The sequence below is a fragment of the Molothrus ater genome, chromosome 5 (assembly GCF_012460135.2).
Source record: "Molothrus ater isolate BHLD 08-10-18 breed brown headed cowbird chromosome 5, BPBGC_Mater_1.1, whole genome shotgun sequence".
Taxonomy (NCBI): domain Eukaryota; kingdom Metazoa; phylum Chordata; class Aves; order Passeriformes; family Icteridae; genus Molothrus; species Molothrus ater.
The window spans coordinates 47,002,525-47,018,362 of NC_050482.2; the positions used below are offsets into that span (position 1 = coordinate 47,002,525).

At 42.0% G+C, this 15,838-nt stretch overlaps 1 protein-coding gene and 1 long non-coding RNA gene across 5 annotated transcripts in view; one reads left to right on the top strand and one right to left on the bottom strand.

Moving 5' to 3' along the window:
* Positions 1-1,206: 1,206 nt before the first annotated feature.
* On the bottom strand, positions 1,207-2,639 carry LOC118698031 (uncharacterized). Its single transcript, XR_004981829.1, has 2 exons — positions 2,478-2,639; positions 1,207-2,079 (listed from the first exon to the last, which is right to left on the bottom strand). It is a non-coding gene; the product is annotated as an uncharacterized LOC118698031 (long non-coding RNA).
* A 147-nt stretch (positions 2,640-2,786) lies between these two features.
* Positions 2,787-15,838, top strand: part of CNOT4 (CCR4-NOT transcription complex subunit 4) — a 76,662-nt gene continuing 63,610 nt past the window's right edge. For all 4 annotated transcript variants that reach the window (XM_036401299.2, XM_036401301.2, XM_036401300.2 and 1 more), the window contains exon 1: positions 2,787-3,119. The gene's annotated coding sequence lies outside the window, so the exon portion shown is untranslated. The remainder of the gene's footprint in view (positions 3,120-15,838) is intronic.

Here is a 15,838-nt window from a genome sequence, read left to right on the forward strand (position 1 = left end):
GTGAAATATACATGTGATAAACATTTCTAGCACATACTGGTAGACCATTATCAATCCCAGTGAGCAGAAAGTCCACATGTAGAGGTGCAGCTGTATTGTCTCTTTGCTGCTGAATATTCAGACTGCAATCTGTACAGATGCTTTGCAACTTTACCATCCTAAAGTCCCAGCACAATTACTCTCTATCCCAACCAGCCATGGAATGACTCGATCTCCACCTCCTCCTTTCCTGCCAGTACCACTACCCCACCATCATGTCTTTCTCTAGTCCATTCTCCGGACTCTCCATCGTTTCCTCCAAACAGGTGGGCAACCATTTGAAATAGTAGTGGCTTAACACTGGAGGAGTCCTGAAAATAGCTTGGCTTCACACCAAACTGCAGAATCCTAGCAGGTTCCTATGTTTGTTCCTCAAGACAGTGACTGCGGATCATTGCCCAGGAGAACAATTTCCTGGTAGAGGGTGTGAATCAATGCATGACAGTGCATATGCAAAAAATGTCAGAGAACTGGGGACTGAACCACAATATATAAATCATATGAACAGACATTTTTACCCTAGCTGGTACATATTGGTTATTTCCAAGAAAATGTGTTCCAAAAGCTTTTCTTTATGAACATGGAAATGATTTCTTAGAAACAGTCCTGCTGAGTTGCCAGACCCATTCAAAACAAATCCAAACATTTCCAAAAGTAAATAAGGTGTCAAAATGCAATTAAGTAACTTTATGAAAGCAATTCCAATTACTTAAAAGTAATTAAGGACAAATAAAACTTTAAAATGGCCACATGATGGCCTAGTGCATTATTCTTACCAGATTAAAGAAGAGGTGGAAGCAGGCCTAAGAGGTGGAAGCAGGGCTATGGATAACTTTTGGTGACATCAGCCAGAGTAGTCTTTAGCCATGTAGATTTTTTCCTACATTATTACTGGATGCTGCTGCTATCTGTTCACGCAGGTCTCAGCAACATGATTTGAACAGACTTTTACTAAGGGAAAGACTCCTTAATTCTGAATTAAAAGAAAGTACAGATTTCACTTAATATTAACAGCCTCAATTCTGATTCAAAATTGCAGGTCTTAGCTATATTATTTTTAACCTTTCTTTCCAAATCTGAGTACTTGCTTTTAATCAACAGGAAATGTTGCTGGGTATTAGGTGTGTCAACAATCACATCACTTATATAAGTTACTTACATAATGGGTACTTCTGGAACCTAATGGTTTATATATCAGTTGACAGGAAAATATGAAAATAATAAAGTTTTTGAGAAATACATTGTTATATACATACATTCACTTGAATTTGATTAATATATAGTAACTAGTTACTTTTCCATTGGTATATTAAGTATATGTTACACTCTAAGATATATGCAGAGAAACAGGATTTCTCACATATATGGGTGTTTACATTCCATTTTATGTTTTGTTTTCTGAATAACGTTGCATTTGAGTTTACATGTCAAGACTACTGCTGAGAACAGCATATCTTTTTATGCAGACCTGGGTCTTGCTGACAGCAAGAAGTAGTGAAGTTAATTTGTAGAGCTTTCCTGTGGGGGACATACATATATCAATATAAAATTTAATATGCACAAGGTAACATTAACTTGTTTTAGGAAGGAGATAAGCTATGTCAACACAAGTTCCACTGTTAGTTGAACAAGCATATTGTACAAAGCTGTACTGGTATCATACTTCAAACTAAGAAACAAAAGTAAAGGAGAAAAAAATCCATGCCCTTAAATGTAACTGTTGTGCCAGTGCATTCGGTGATGAACAGCTCTTTGTCCTACCAACTGCTGAAATAAGTCAAATTCTCAGGTGAATATTGTCATGGTAAAAGTATTAATAGTTTGTGCACTGGAGATAACTCATAATTAAACACCCAGGATGAGGCTGGCTGCCCGGAGAGCTAAGGATGCCAGGCCAGGAAAGCCACAAGAGAGCTATAAAGGCGATGAGTAAAAGTATTCTGTCAGCTGAGGTGACGGGGTCTTTCGTGCAGCATCGGGGATCGCAGGAAAAAGAAAGGGATATGCGTGCAATTTGATCAGGTCCATGGCACAGCGCGTCTGTGGTAGAAAGAGGGGATAGAAGCAATACAGTTTCTCTGAGTTTCTACAAAATAAAAAGTGAGAATAAAGCGAGGGGAGGGTGAGACGGGAGCGGCGCGGGGTGGCCCGACCGGCTGTGGCGGTAGCAGGGCGCAGTCCCGCTCTGCCGGCGGCCGAGGGCCCGGGCGCCGTGAGGCGGAGCTGCCGCGGCGGCTTCGCGGGGCCGCGGCCAGCCCCGAGCGAGCGAGCCGCTGACAGCCGTGCCGGGCGCTCCGGGCAGAGCACAGCACAGCACAGCCCCGACGTTGTAGCCAACAACCGGCAAAGACCGATGAGGATGGCTTCGACCCGGCAGGGGGAAAAACCCCAAAGTAACACCAATGACAGGGAAAAAAATTTTAAAGAAATCAACCCACTGCTTGAAAACCGCGCGGTTCAATGTACGGCAACAGGTGACTGAAGTTGCAGGGAATTTACGGACGGGGACGGCCCTGCCCGGCGGAGAGCTCCGGATCCCCGGCCTGGCAGAAGAGGACCGGGCTCCGTCTGGGGCCACCTCCGCCTCCTCCCGCGCTGCCCGGGCCACCACCGCCGCCTACAAGTCCCGTCATGCCCCGCGCCGTCGCGGCCGCTGCCGTCGCGCCCCGTCCCCCCTCCCGCGCCGCTCCCCGCCCACTGCCGGCAGCGCACGCGCAGCGGGGGCGGCGTCCAGGGCAAGTCTCCCCAATGTAAGATGGTGGCCGGGCTGGCAGCGGAGCGCCCCGAGCTTGGAGATCGCCCGTCCCTCGCGTAAAGGTCGTCGGAGCAGCCGCCCGAGCGCCCGACCGGCTGCCGCCATACGTCTCGCCCCAGGAGCACCGCTGCGGGTTTCTCCTCTCCGCTTCTCTCCTTCCTCGCCGCCTCTCTCCTTCCCTCCCCACCCTTCTCCTCCTTTTCCCCTCGCCTCCTTTCCCGCACGCTCACTCACCCACCCGACCGGCCGCCCCCGCCGCGCTGGGCAGCCTGAGAGGGAGAGCCGCGCACACGCACCGCGGGCCGGGCAGGCAGGAGGAAGGCGGGTGAGTGCGAGCTGAAGGCCGGGCCGGGGAGGGAAGGAGGAGGGAAGGAGAGACGAGGAGGAGGCGGGGGGGAGCCGGGCCGCTCTGACTACGAGAGCGCCGAGGCTTCGCTGGGACGGCGCAGGCCGCAGCCCACCCGCCGGTGCAGCCCCGGCGACGGCAGGACGCGCTGGGCCGCTGCCGGCCGCCGAGGGCACCGGGCCGTAAGGGGAGGGCGCGGGGGCGAGCGGGCGGCTCCTCCTCCCCGGGGGCACCGGGGAAGGGGCTCCCTCCGTGTCGCTGCCCGGAGGACGCTGTACTGATTTCCTCCTCGCCCCCCCTCCGGCGCGGGGAAGCCCTTGGGACGGGCCGGGCCACCGGCCGGGCTGGCGGAGGGACGGTGGCCCCGGAACCGCTCGCATTTGCCGGGGCAGGCCGGTGCGGCCAGGCGCGGGCATCGCAGCGTGATTCACTTAGAATTTGCGTGGAAATTTCCTCTCTCCCCTTCTTCCTCTTCCCTGGAGCCAGGCTCCATTTCTTCTTGTGATAGGCACTTTTTTCCTGAGGGAGAGGCAAACAGATGGTGAATGGCAGCCTCTTAATTTTAGTGTTATTTTGGACAGTCCGTGCAACCTCCTGAGATTTGTCTGTCAGTAAAATAATCGGTATGTAACTTTCTGTCTCCTGCTTGCAAAATCCTAGAAGTTCTTTCCATTTTGTGTATTAGCAGAAGCAAATGACAAGGCTGTGTATGGGTGCTCATCCTGCTTCTAGCGACGGTCCTACAGCTCTACCTGCCAGTTTAAAAGTGTGCAGCCGGTGCCTTTGTATGTACAGTAAAGGGGAGGGAAAATACACTAGATAATTATCTTAAAATGCTTTGTTACTATACCAGAGAGGATTTAATTGTCCATGGCTTGTATGCTTCTGTCAGTGTGGTAATACTAAGTATGCTGTTCAGAGGAGAAGCAATTCTCTCCAGAGTGTATGTTAATGTGAGCAAAATCCACAGCTGGTTAAAGCTGTGGAAATTCTAGACCTGCAGATGTTGGCTTACTCCTGTCCAAAAGTTTTAGGAGTTAATTTTGGCCAGTCACATGTTTATTGAGCCTGTACAGGTTTCTAACTTGCTGTGTTTTAACTGCCTGTGTTTTGTTTTAGTTTTGAGATGTCTTGACTCGAACATCCCTGTACTTTGACTTCATATTCATGTAAACATGGTGTCTGGCACTAGAGAAGAGCACACGTACTGAAAGATGAATATGTAGAGGAATGAAACTTTTTCTAGCCCCTTTCACTGCTTAAAAAGGAAAGAGAAAAAATAAAATACAGGCTTATGAAGAGCAGGGAATAAAACAGCCTTGTTTGACTCAAGAGTGTGAATTAGTTTCACATGGCCTTCAAATAGCCAAATGTACTGCTAGTTTCTTAGCACCTCTGTAATAATGTAGTGATCTAACTTGTGGTCTAGGATTCAGCTGTGCTGCACCTTAGGCTTTTGGAATTCTGCAATAGAGTTTCCATTTCATAAACAAGATGAACACATGTTTAGAAATGCTTGGCAGTTGAACTTGGCTGAATTGAAAACTAAGTTCATTTTAGGGGAAAAGATTGTTTTGGAAAGGGGGAATACAGTGATAAAATGATGTATTCTTTTAACTTGCATGTTTCTTTAGATGCCTCTTTGTTAGCTTTTTAAAATTAGGGTGTTGGAGGATCCTAGCAGTTTTTCTTTTTATAGAGAAAAGGTGGTGAGTGTCTGTCAGGAATAGTGCTCTACTAGTTTCTTGGTGCTTCAGAAAGTTTAAGACCATCCTTAGAGTGCCAACTAAATAAAAAACTTGGGTTAAAAAGGCTGGTGAGAGAGCATACACAAGTACATGGCTTTTTATGTAATAACAATAATCTTTATGTAAAAGTACATGTTTTCCTTCATGGCTATTGTTCATAGAAGTTAGGATATTCTTTGTGAGCTAAATGTTTTTGAAATAGCTCTGACCAAGATCCTAAGTATGGGCCCTGAAGGCTTAACTCTGGCAACTATTGCTCAAAATCTCACCTACCTCTTTGAAATAAATGAGATTATTTCAAATAGACCACTTTGTAAGCACAGGTAACTGTTAAGTGGCTGATAACAGATTGCATCTTGGGTCTTGGTTGCTCTGGTAAGATGAGGCTGATCTATAGGCCTTAACACATGCTGGAAGGAAATTACTTGCTCAGCAAGATTGCTGGGGTCAAGGGTTCTTAAACTTTCACACGGTGAATAGTGCCTTAGGTTGTACAAAACACCTCTTGTCCCACTTGCAGTTATGCTGTATTGCTGAGATAACTTGAGTAAGTGCATATGTGAAAGACTGCATAACTTACCTTGCTTCAATGTCCTGAATGTTTTTTCTCTTTAAAGGTGTTCATGCTTTCTTTTTGGTTTTTTTTCAGTGTGTCTCTTTCTACCTGTTTAGTCCCCTTTTTATTGGATGGTAACAGTGTGAGGAGATGGAACTTTATCAATAGAGTCCCCATCCCTCTGGGCCGCCCTCTTCTATTTCTTGGAGAATAGTCTATGATTTATTCTCTTCAGAAGGTTGGTTAACATTTGTTAACATTTTAACTACTGTAAATACTTTCCATACTTGGAAAATTAAGTATAGCAGCAAATGGTTTGGCGTGGCTTGAGCTGCTGCTCAGGCCTTCTGGTTCTTCCTGTAAGTAAATTGGGAGGGCAGTGCAAGTGTCTAGCAGGAAATATGAATATAACATATCTAAGTAAAAGCATGCATTAGACTGTTTGGATCAGTTAGGTGCATGTTTTTACCAGACTGGGATTTTTTTCTGTCACACCAGAAACTTTGACGTGCTTGGTTTTGTCAGATGGCATATTTCTTGTATGAGTTTGAAAAAGGAATCTTCATCGTCTTCTTATTTCAAAATTGTGTTCAAGATTATACAGATTTAGTGAGTATTCAGGATACATACTTTTGGCTTCTGGTTAGCTGTTATTAGACTGGCTGCATCAGCTCAAAGGGAAGATTAGTGTCTAAACTAGTGATTTCCACATAGTACTAAAATCAAGTAAGTTTTGTGGTGATATGTTTTATTTTCTTTCCTTCCACTTGGCTGTTCTGGGAACTTGACAACTTCAAGGTATTTCTAGTAGGAATCTATCATCATTTAAATGGAGCTGGCAAGTGTTTTCTAACCATGGATGTGCAAAATAAGGTATTCATAAATCTCAAGCATGTGCTTTAACAACTTGAGGAAGCCTGCATCCAGAGCTATCAAGACAATCACAGGCCAAGGGAATGACACTTCTTATCCTTTTCTGTGTATCCTGAAAACTATGTTTTTATTCTGGAGCAGAATATGTTAGTGTTGATTTCATAAGGTTAATCAGTTGTTAGTGTATTTTTATTGAGGTATTTCGTCTGTTGCTGGTTTTCAAATTGAGGAAAAATAGGTTGGGATCAGCATAAGGGAGATTTTTTAATCCTTTAGTCACTGAGTTAAAAATAAAGGTAGATGTAGAGATCAAGCAAACGTACTACTGAACTTGGTGGAAAGGGAGCTTGGATCTTTGCTAAGGCTTTTTCTCTGATCAGTGCTGTCTGATTTTGATCCAGTTCTGTTCTCTTTCAAGGAAAAAATGGAAAACTTCATCTGTAGCTTTCTAACATACTGTGATCCCAGCATCTGTTTCTTCTATCTCACTGTTGTCTTGAGAGCAATAGATGCCCAATATGAAGTGGGTTTCAATTGACTACAAAATCAGATGTAAAGTAATTGTACTTCTGCATATCTTGGTTGAGAGATGGAGGGTCACTTGTTGTAGTGCAGGCTCTTGTACTGTCTGAGCTCCTTCCTGGGCTTTGAGTATTTTACTTTTCTCAGCTTAGCAGTCTTTCATTGCTGGCAGGTGATATTGCAGTATTTTGTATTTGATTGCAAGAATCAATTATTAGCACTAGAAATTTGGGGTGATGTTTTTGTGTTGTTGGGGTTTGATTTATTTTTGTTTTCTTTTTTCAAAACAAATGAAGTGAAAGAAACTGCAAAAATGGCAGCACACTTCTGTCTTCACTTCTAACGAGTTCTTCAAATTCAAAACAGAATCACATGAGCTTTGTAGGGATGGCCAAAAAATGTGATAGGCATGTGTACTGTGATTTTCAAGCAGTGCTTCATCCCAGGTTTTACTTTGGGCCATTTTTAGGCCTTTTTTGTGGTTGAGTGCTTATGTTTCACGCTGCTGAGGCCTAATCTTTTCCTTGCTTAACAGAAGGGGCATTTATTTTTTCCTGGTGTGGATGTTCTTAAATGTTTTCTTCCAGATAAGATTTGATATGCAAAAGTAGTAACTAAAAGGGTGGCCAACTTAACCCTTGTAGAATAAAATACACTGCATTGGTAGACTTGTAACAATTTTTCAGGGTTTTTTTTTCAGGAGCACTGAATTCAACAGGTGAGATTTATTTGAAAGCAGGCTTCATGTTATATTTTGGTTTAGAGTCTCCTTCACCAGTATGGATTTAATGTGGATCCTGCTTGAATAGTGTATATTAATTTTAAATTGCAAGATACATGAGCTAAGACACCTCGAGTGTGAAATACTGTACTTGCAGGTGGAGTAGTTTTGTTATTTCTAAACCCGTCTCTTATTGCATGTTATAGTAAGTTGCTGTCCTAAAAAAAACAAATAGAGTTTGAGTGGAGGACTGGGAAGAGGTAATTATATTTGTGTGTGCTTTGGAGCTGCCTACCTGAAGAGTTTATGATAGAAGTTTTGATGAAGGTTATGTCCCAGATAGGTAAGCATGTGGTGGCTGTTGTTCAGAGTTTGTTTTCTACAGCAGCCTAGAATTATAGAGAAACAGGATAGGGAAGAAGTCTGTAGCAATAATCACTAGATGTGGGGAGAAAGTATTCAGCTACTTTTTTGTCTTTCTCTGTCTTCTCTCCAGATATAATGAATTAAGATAGGTATGTGTAGCTATAGCTGTGCCTGTCAGTTAAAGACCTAGAGCTTCTCTGTGATCTGTAGATATTACCTTGGGCTGTTGGACATTCAAAAATAGAAACTATTCCCTGTCTTTGAATAGCTCCTGCTTCATGACATGTGACTTTTTTTTTTTATTGAATGAAACTAGAATTAGTCTTCAGTATCTCATTCATAAAATGTCTGTCCCCTGAGAGCTCTTAAACTGGCATAAAAGGCCAAAACTTGCTAGGTCAAAATTTGTGTTTATAGGTCAGCATGCCCAATAGTTAATTTGAATGCATTTCCTTCAATCAGTGTGAACTGTAGGAGCTCCTAAACTCCTGAAGTTCTGTTAAACACACTGGTCTGAATTGAGAGAGGCCCAGTAGCATTAATCCAATTTGTCTAGTGACTTAATCTTACTGCCATTTATCATGTATGTGCTGCTCCTCTGAAGGAGCCTTCTTGCATGTGTTTCTGTTGATCATTTAGCATGCCTGAATCCCTTTTCCTAAGAAGGTAATCTTCCCTTTTATGAAACTTCATCCTAGGTTAAGGGTCAAGTAATTTATAACCGAGAAACCACGTTAGAGAAGTTAGAGCTTCCTCCCATCTTTGAAAGCTCCTTTGCTAATCCTTTCATTTAGTAAAGCATATATTTAACATATTAATGTGGTTTCACAGTTAGTGGCAAACTGGTTCTAGGACATAGGTGGTAAGTCTGAAACCAGAAGATGATCGCTGGTTTTCCTTTACATAACTGTTAGTGTACGTTGAAAATATGGAAGAACAGCTGGGAAGTTTAAGGAAATAGCAGCTCTTATATCAGGCTGTCTTCTGCACATGGGTAGTGTTATCTGACTGGATTACAGTTTCATTTGAGTCTTGAGTAGTAGTTATAATTGTGAGCATGCTTCAAGGTATGTCCATTCTCATGTTTTCACCAGTGTAATGGCTCCCTCCTTTCACTGAGCCCTTTTAGAGACATTAATTTCTTAAATTTTTATGCTTATGCTCTCATTCTGATTTAACTTGAGGTTTGTGATTCTCTGGGGGTGGGGCAGGGGTATAACTTGTATGAGAACTATTCCTCTGGTTACTATGGTATACATACATAGCACAGTGAAACTTGGTGAGAGCCAGCTGTGTTGTGTGACCATGTGACTCTGACAGTCAGAAGAAAACACCACACCTTGGGCAGAAACTGCTTAGAATTGGTTCTGTAGTATCTTTTCCTGGGAAACCAGCTATTTGCTTTTGACTTCAGTGTCTAAAAAGAGACCACTATACAGCCATCTTTATAAGGAAGCCTGCAGTGGCACATGGCTTTTATGCTTTGAGCACAGTTGTATAGAGTATAAGTAAAGTGAAGAGTCAGAAAACAGGCACTTTTGGAGTAAAATGTTTATTCTCTCTCTTGTAATTTTACCAGTTACCGTGAGGGTATTTTTTTTTAATTCTTTGCACGTTTGTATTAAACTATTGACCAGAGGTGCAGCAAAGTTTGTTTTCAAACTTATGTGATTTGGTGTAATGAGGTGAGAGGGAGGGTCAGGTTCCTTTTGGCGTTTGCAGTGCTGTAGTCATCTGCTTTTAACACATGAGCAACTTAGTACCAGCTGCTGTTTCTGCTGTATTCAGTGTGTGCCACCTCTGAAAGCCCGGTGCACGTAACTTCTACAGAGGGGCAGTGCAGCATCTTTTGATTGTACTGTTTTTTCCTGAGTCTTGTGATGGACTTATAGTATATGAAAGTATAAGGAAGGAGATAGACTCAGTGTCAGTCTGTGTTTTATTTGGGTTTTTCTTTTACTTTTCTTATTTACTAAATAGAAAATCAGATATTGAAGAGCATATTCTCAAAGCTGACAACAGCAAAAATGTTTCTGAGGCATCCTTAATGTCTTCATTTTTATTTTGTTTCTTCTGGTTTTAAAGGAACTTAAATCTATCACCCAGTTCTTTGTTCTCTTAGGGCAGTTGTTTGATTTTCTTATGGGTTTTGATTAGCTTGTGTCTCATATGGGCTTAGGCTTCTCCAAAGGAATTGCATTCAGCTGCTCTTGGTTGGTAAAACCTCAGACCTGTCTCTTAATATTAAAAAAAATCACAGCATTTAAAGGACATGTTGGGCAAGTGTATTTGTAGTCAACTTGAACTTCTATGCTTTTTATAGCATATATTTGTCACAGTCTGACAAATTGTTTGGGATTTCATTCAGCACTTCATATGTACCAAATGACTCCTTAAGTTCACTTGCCTGAGTTAATGCAGCTCTAGGTAGTGGAGGTAGCAGTAGAAGGAATTTATATAAATCTAATACTGCACATTCTGCTTAAATTTGTGGAAGCTGATGCTGTTATTTCTCATTGTTGTCCCCTTTTTTTTTCCTAAGAAATTGCTTTATGTGTGTCTGTCTCTAAAGTTTGTTTACCACAGCATATAGATTATGTTCATGCAGTTCTCTGTGTTCTGTTCCTCACTGGGATAAAGGTGCTTCCCTCAATGCAGGTCTTGATCCTTGTCAGCTTTGTTTTTTAGTAACAAATCTGTATTTCCCTGAAAAGCAGAAGTAGGCAATTGTAATTTGGGTAGCAGATATGTGGGAATAGGTATTTATGATGTGGGTGAATATTGTGCAGAGCAACTGCCTTTCTGGATTTCTAGCAGGTATGGGGAGCATGTGTGATAAGATGGTTCTTTGACTCTCCAGAGTTTTTCTGTGCTTCTTGTTAAATTAATGGTTTGAAATAAATCTCATTTTTTAATTACTGAATGGAAAGTAAAGTAAAATTCTAAGTATTCTGTGTAGAAGCCAAACCAGCTCCCAACTGGAATTTGTGTGACTGTAACATGGTAGATGTTTTTACCATTTTCTGCTGACTCCTATGTCAGTACATGTTATTGAAACAGCATCCTGCTCTTGTCTGAAGGAGATGAAGTCTTAAGCATAGTATTCTTACTTTCCATACAGAACTCCAAGCTGATCTCTTTATTCAGCTAATAGAACTGATAGCACATTGGATTTGTTTGCTTTGGCCCTTTAATTAGATCTACCTTTTATGTTACACAACTGTTTTATAAATTACTAAAAGAGAAACCTTATTGCCTTGAATTATTTGCTAGAGAATTACAGATTTTAGAGAAGCCTCATCCTTTGTCATTTTCAACATAAAACAAGGAATAAGCCACAGGCCTCATTTCCACCTACTTTCAGATAGTGCCACAAGTTTGAGCACAGGACATGTGCTGTATTTGGAATTGACTTTACCTCCCAGGTACACATCAAGAAAAAGCTGAAATGGTTCACTCATTTATTTTTTCCTTTGGGCTTTGCAATTAATAGCTACAGGGGCTAATGCTTTATTTACTTTTTCACTCTTGAAAAAGTGTAGGTACCTTGGTGTAACTAGTTTCTTTAAAGTGTAAGTGGGTTTATATGTACTAAACTTCTGTTGTATCTTTACAATTCCACTGTGCCTTGTGTATTTATATATTAAGACTTACATTGTGTAACAGCAGCGCTCAGGGTAGGGAATTGTTATAATAAAACTTACACTTTTGAAGCTAATATTGTAAATGTAGGCAATATTTTTATGTTCCAAACATGTTCTCTAGCCTCATTATCATCAATAGATCTATTCCATTGGGTAAAGTTTACTACTTAAATGTTTGTAGGATCACAGCCTTAATTTGTAGTGTTTTGGTTTTCTGCCTTGAGCACCACCTAAATGCAATGAAGTTGTAATGCATTTCTGTGTTGACTTAGGTTTAAAGTGGAAAGTATAGACAAGTTCATAGAATCACAGAATGGTTTGGTTTGGAAAGGACCTTAAAGATCATTTCACTCCAACACCCCTGCTACGGGCATGGACACCTTGCACTTTTCCAGGTTGCTTAAAGCTCTATCCAGCCTGGCCTTGAACACTTCCAGGCATGGGTCATCCACAGCATCTCTAGACAGCCTGTTCCAGTGCCTCACCACCCTCATAGTGATGAATTTTTTCCTAACATCTAATTTAAATCTACCCTCTTCCAGTTTAAAGCTTTTACCCCTAGTCATATCACTTGACTTCCTGATAAGGGTCCCTCTCCATACTTCTTGTAGGCCCCCCATGGGATACTGGGAGGCTGCTGTCCAGATCTCACTGGAGCCTTCTCTTCCTGCAGGCTGAACAACCTCAACCTCACAGGAAATATACTGCAGAGCTCTGCTCATCTGTGGCCCTTCTCTGCACCTGCTGAAACAGTTTCCTCTCTTTATTATGCTGGGGATCCAGCATAATAAAGTTACTCAACCAATAATGTTCTGTCTCCCAGTTGTCCAGTGTTCATTCACCTGGGGCTTAAACTGACTTGCCTCTCCTGATTGTAGTGAGGGGTGAATGCTGCCACATTTTGCAGAAGTCAGGTTTGCTTTTCTCCACTTGTGACTAAAGATACTGAGTGGGAATGGCTGAGAGTGAATCTGGGGGTAGTGGCTGCTGTCTCACAAGTTTTAGCATGAGGTTGAAGAGGCTGACCAAATCCTCCTTGTTCTCTGTATTTCTTGGTAGTTTCTCAAGGATTCTGAAGAATGATTTTAAGCCTGTGCAAGGATTTATTTTATTTGTATAGATTTTTTCTAATAGGCTGGATGATGAGTACAGACCTTTTTCTGACATATTTGCTCCCCTTCAGCTGTGAATGAAATACAGAATGTGAGTTTTCTAGAGCAATATGGAGAAGATTCCCTTTTTTTTGTTAAGGAAACATCACTGCTTCTTCCACTGTAGCCCCCCAGCCTTTTTCTTTTGAGAAGTGCTGGAGCATATCTCACTTAGTGGTAGGAGGTATGAAATAAAGCTTTGGATACATTTCTTCTTTACTCCTTCTCCTGTCTCAGGGATTTCTTGACTGACTAGTCATGATGTGAATTTTCCAGTGGTTAATAATTCCTGATGTTATTTTCTTTGTCAAAGAGTATGGGACATTTTCTGAAGAGCTGTTACTGTTCTGAAATATCTTATTGTTAGTCTGATAAGTAACTTTGGAGGATTGGGAAGACTGATACAAGAACTTCTGTGTGTAATTGTTGGTAGGGTACTCTACCTTACCAGGAATTTGCTCCAAGGGCTGGAGTACTTGTGGTGTCCTTGGTAATGTTTTTACTTTTTTTGGTGCATGTTTTTGTCTAAACTGACAATGGTTTAGACAGCAGCCCTATAATGTACTCTTATTCTCCTCCCTGATATATTTCTGATCTTTGAGGCTTGGTAGTTGGTTTGGTCTTTTCTTTCCCCCTCAGTTCAGGGCATCTTTTTGTCTTCCCGTGTGTGTATAAATATGAGCTTGTAAAACTACAACTCTTCATTTAACTGTATGATGTTTTTCTAGAAGTTCATCCATAACTTTTAATTCTAATTTAGAAAGAGAGCTGCAGGCTGAATAGGGGATGTTTACTTTTAGAGTTGATGTACATTGTTGAGGGGGCTATAGTGAGCCCAGAAAGGCAGTATGTATAACTCATTTTAGCTTGTACTAGAGCGGATTTTATTATGAGGTCTTAGTTCCTGCAGTTGTATCTGGTGAAGTGCAGGGATAAAGATAACAGCTGCTTTGAATCAAAACTTTGTGTTGGAAGACTTTAAATCTAGCAGATGTGTATAAGAAGTAACAGTTTGCTAAAATTCCGTCTGCTGTTAGGGACATGCATCCTCAGGCTGCAGAAAAGACTTTGGGAAGCAGGAGGAGCTAATGGTTGGAGTCCTATGGGCATGCTATTGAAAATACTGAGCTGAACTTGCTAGAGCAGTGTGTGGAAGGCAGGCAAGAGACAGCAGGCATGCATTAAAATAACTTCATTGAGGATGAATGTGTTTCTCTGTGGAGTGGGACAATTATTGTGACAGGTGAAAGGTTCTGCATTGTTCAGCTTTGAATGTTTTGATGCCCAGCTTGATAAAGCACAGTGTAAAATAGAGTTGTTTTGCTTATTTTGATTTGAGAAGGAGGTTGAATATAGAACCCTAGAGATCCTTTCCAACTGGAATTATTCTGTGAATCTGTAGCCAAAACTTAACCATCCTCAACTTCATGAGTATGAAATTGTCCATGTTAGAGCTTGAAACTAAAAATCATTGATAAGCCTATAAACTCACATGAGGCTTAACAAGACCAAGTGCAAGGTGCAGCACATAGGTTGGGGCAACCCCAGGTATCAGCACTGTCTGGGGGATGAACAGATGGAGAGCAGCCCCTCTGAGAAGCACTCGGGGGTACTGGTGGATCAGGGGCTGACCCTCATGCTGGGACATGACCCAGCAATGGCACTCACAGCCCAGAAAGCATCATGTAGTGACAATCAAACTGAGAGTAGGCTTGGCTTAGATATTAGAAAAAAATCATTACTGTGAGGCATTGGCACAGGTTGCTCAGGGAAGCTGTGGATGCCCCATGCCTAGAAGTACTCAAGGACAGGAGGGATGGAGCTCTGAGCAACCTGGTCTATTGCAAAAGGTGTTGCTGCTCATGGCAGGGGTGTTGGAACTAGATGATTTTTAAAGAACCTTCCAATCCAGGCCATTCTGTGATTGTGTTAATTGGCTTAAAGCAGATGTGGCTTCAGTGGAAGTGCAGGAAGGTTTATTTAAACTAAAAGATAATCCTTGATGTAAATACTGAAGCTTATGGATGTAATGCAGAATCCCTGAATCTCTTGCACTGACACAGGATGTTCATCTTCCTAAAGTTCAAGGTGGTTGCTTAAAACCTCAGTGATGAAATGCTCAAAAGGGAATGGGAAAATACCAGGCTTGCTAGTGATGTGCAATGGGATGGTGTGCAAAAAAAAAAAAAAAGGAAATGAGCGCTGATGGGATCCCTCAATGCTACAAAGTACCACACCTGAAATGTTTTTACACCAATACAGGCAGCATGAGGAACAAGCAAGACTAGCTCCAAGCTTTGGCCCAGTCCTAGAAATTTGATGTTGGCATAAGTGAAACATGATGGGATGAGTCTTGTGATTAGTGTGCCCTGTTGGATAGTTGCAGGCTCTTTAGGGGGAATAGACAGGGCAGAAGAGGTGTGGGGAGGATGAGTGGGGTTTGGGGATGAGGGTGGCATTTTTTTTAATGGCAGGGATAGATAGAATCTGTGGAGTGCACAGTTGTCAATGGCACATTCAAGAAGCATTTTCACAATGCTCTCGGGCACATGGTGTGACTTGAGGTGTCCTGTGCTGGGCCAGGAGTTGGACTCAATGATCCTGACGGTTCCCTTCCAACTCAGCTTATTCTATGATTCTATCAACTTTTCCATACACTGTCCATGGTACTGCAGTTGCAGACATTACCCTTCCACAGCTGTAGTCAGGCTGAGAGTGTGTTGGAATAAAAGTGATTTAGTATTGAAGTTGGGCTGGATTATATGTCTGTGGGGTGGTTGTGGCTGTTTTAATTCCAGCCTCCCTTGTAAGGTTTTTGTTGTTTGTCCTTCAGGTTAAGTACTTCTGTCCAAAGCCCCAGGAATAGCAACAAGCCTGTATTTGGTTAAATGTTTGTTTTTGTAGTTGTGTCTATGTAGAAAGCTGGAGAAACATACTTTACTTCTATTGGTTAAAAAGCACAGTTTTGATAATCCAGAGTAATTTCTCCAATTTGTAACTGCAAATGCACTATGATTTATCTTAGGGCAGAATTTAGTCTAAGACTAGGTAGCTTCAGTGTGATGATCAGGACTATGAATAGAGCCCCTAATGAAAGATAAAATTAGGTGTTGAACA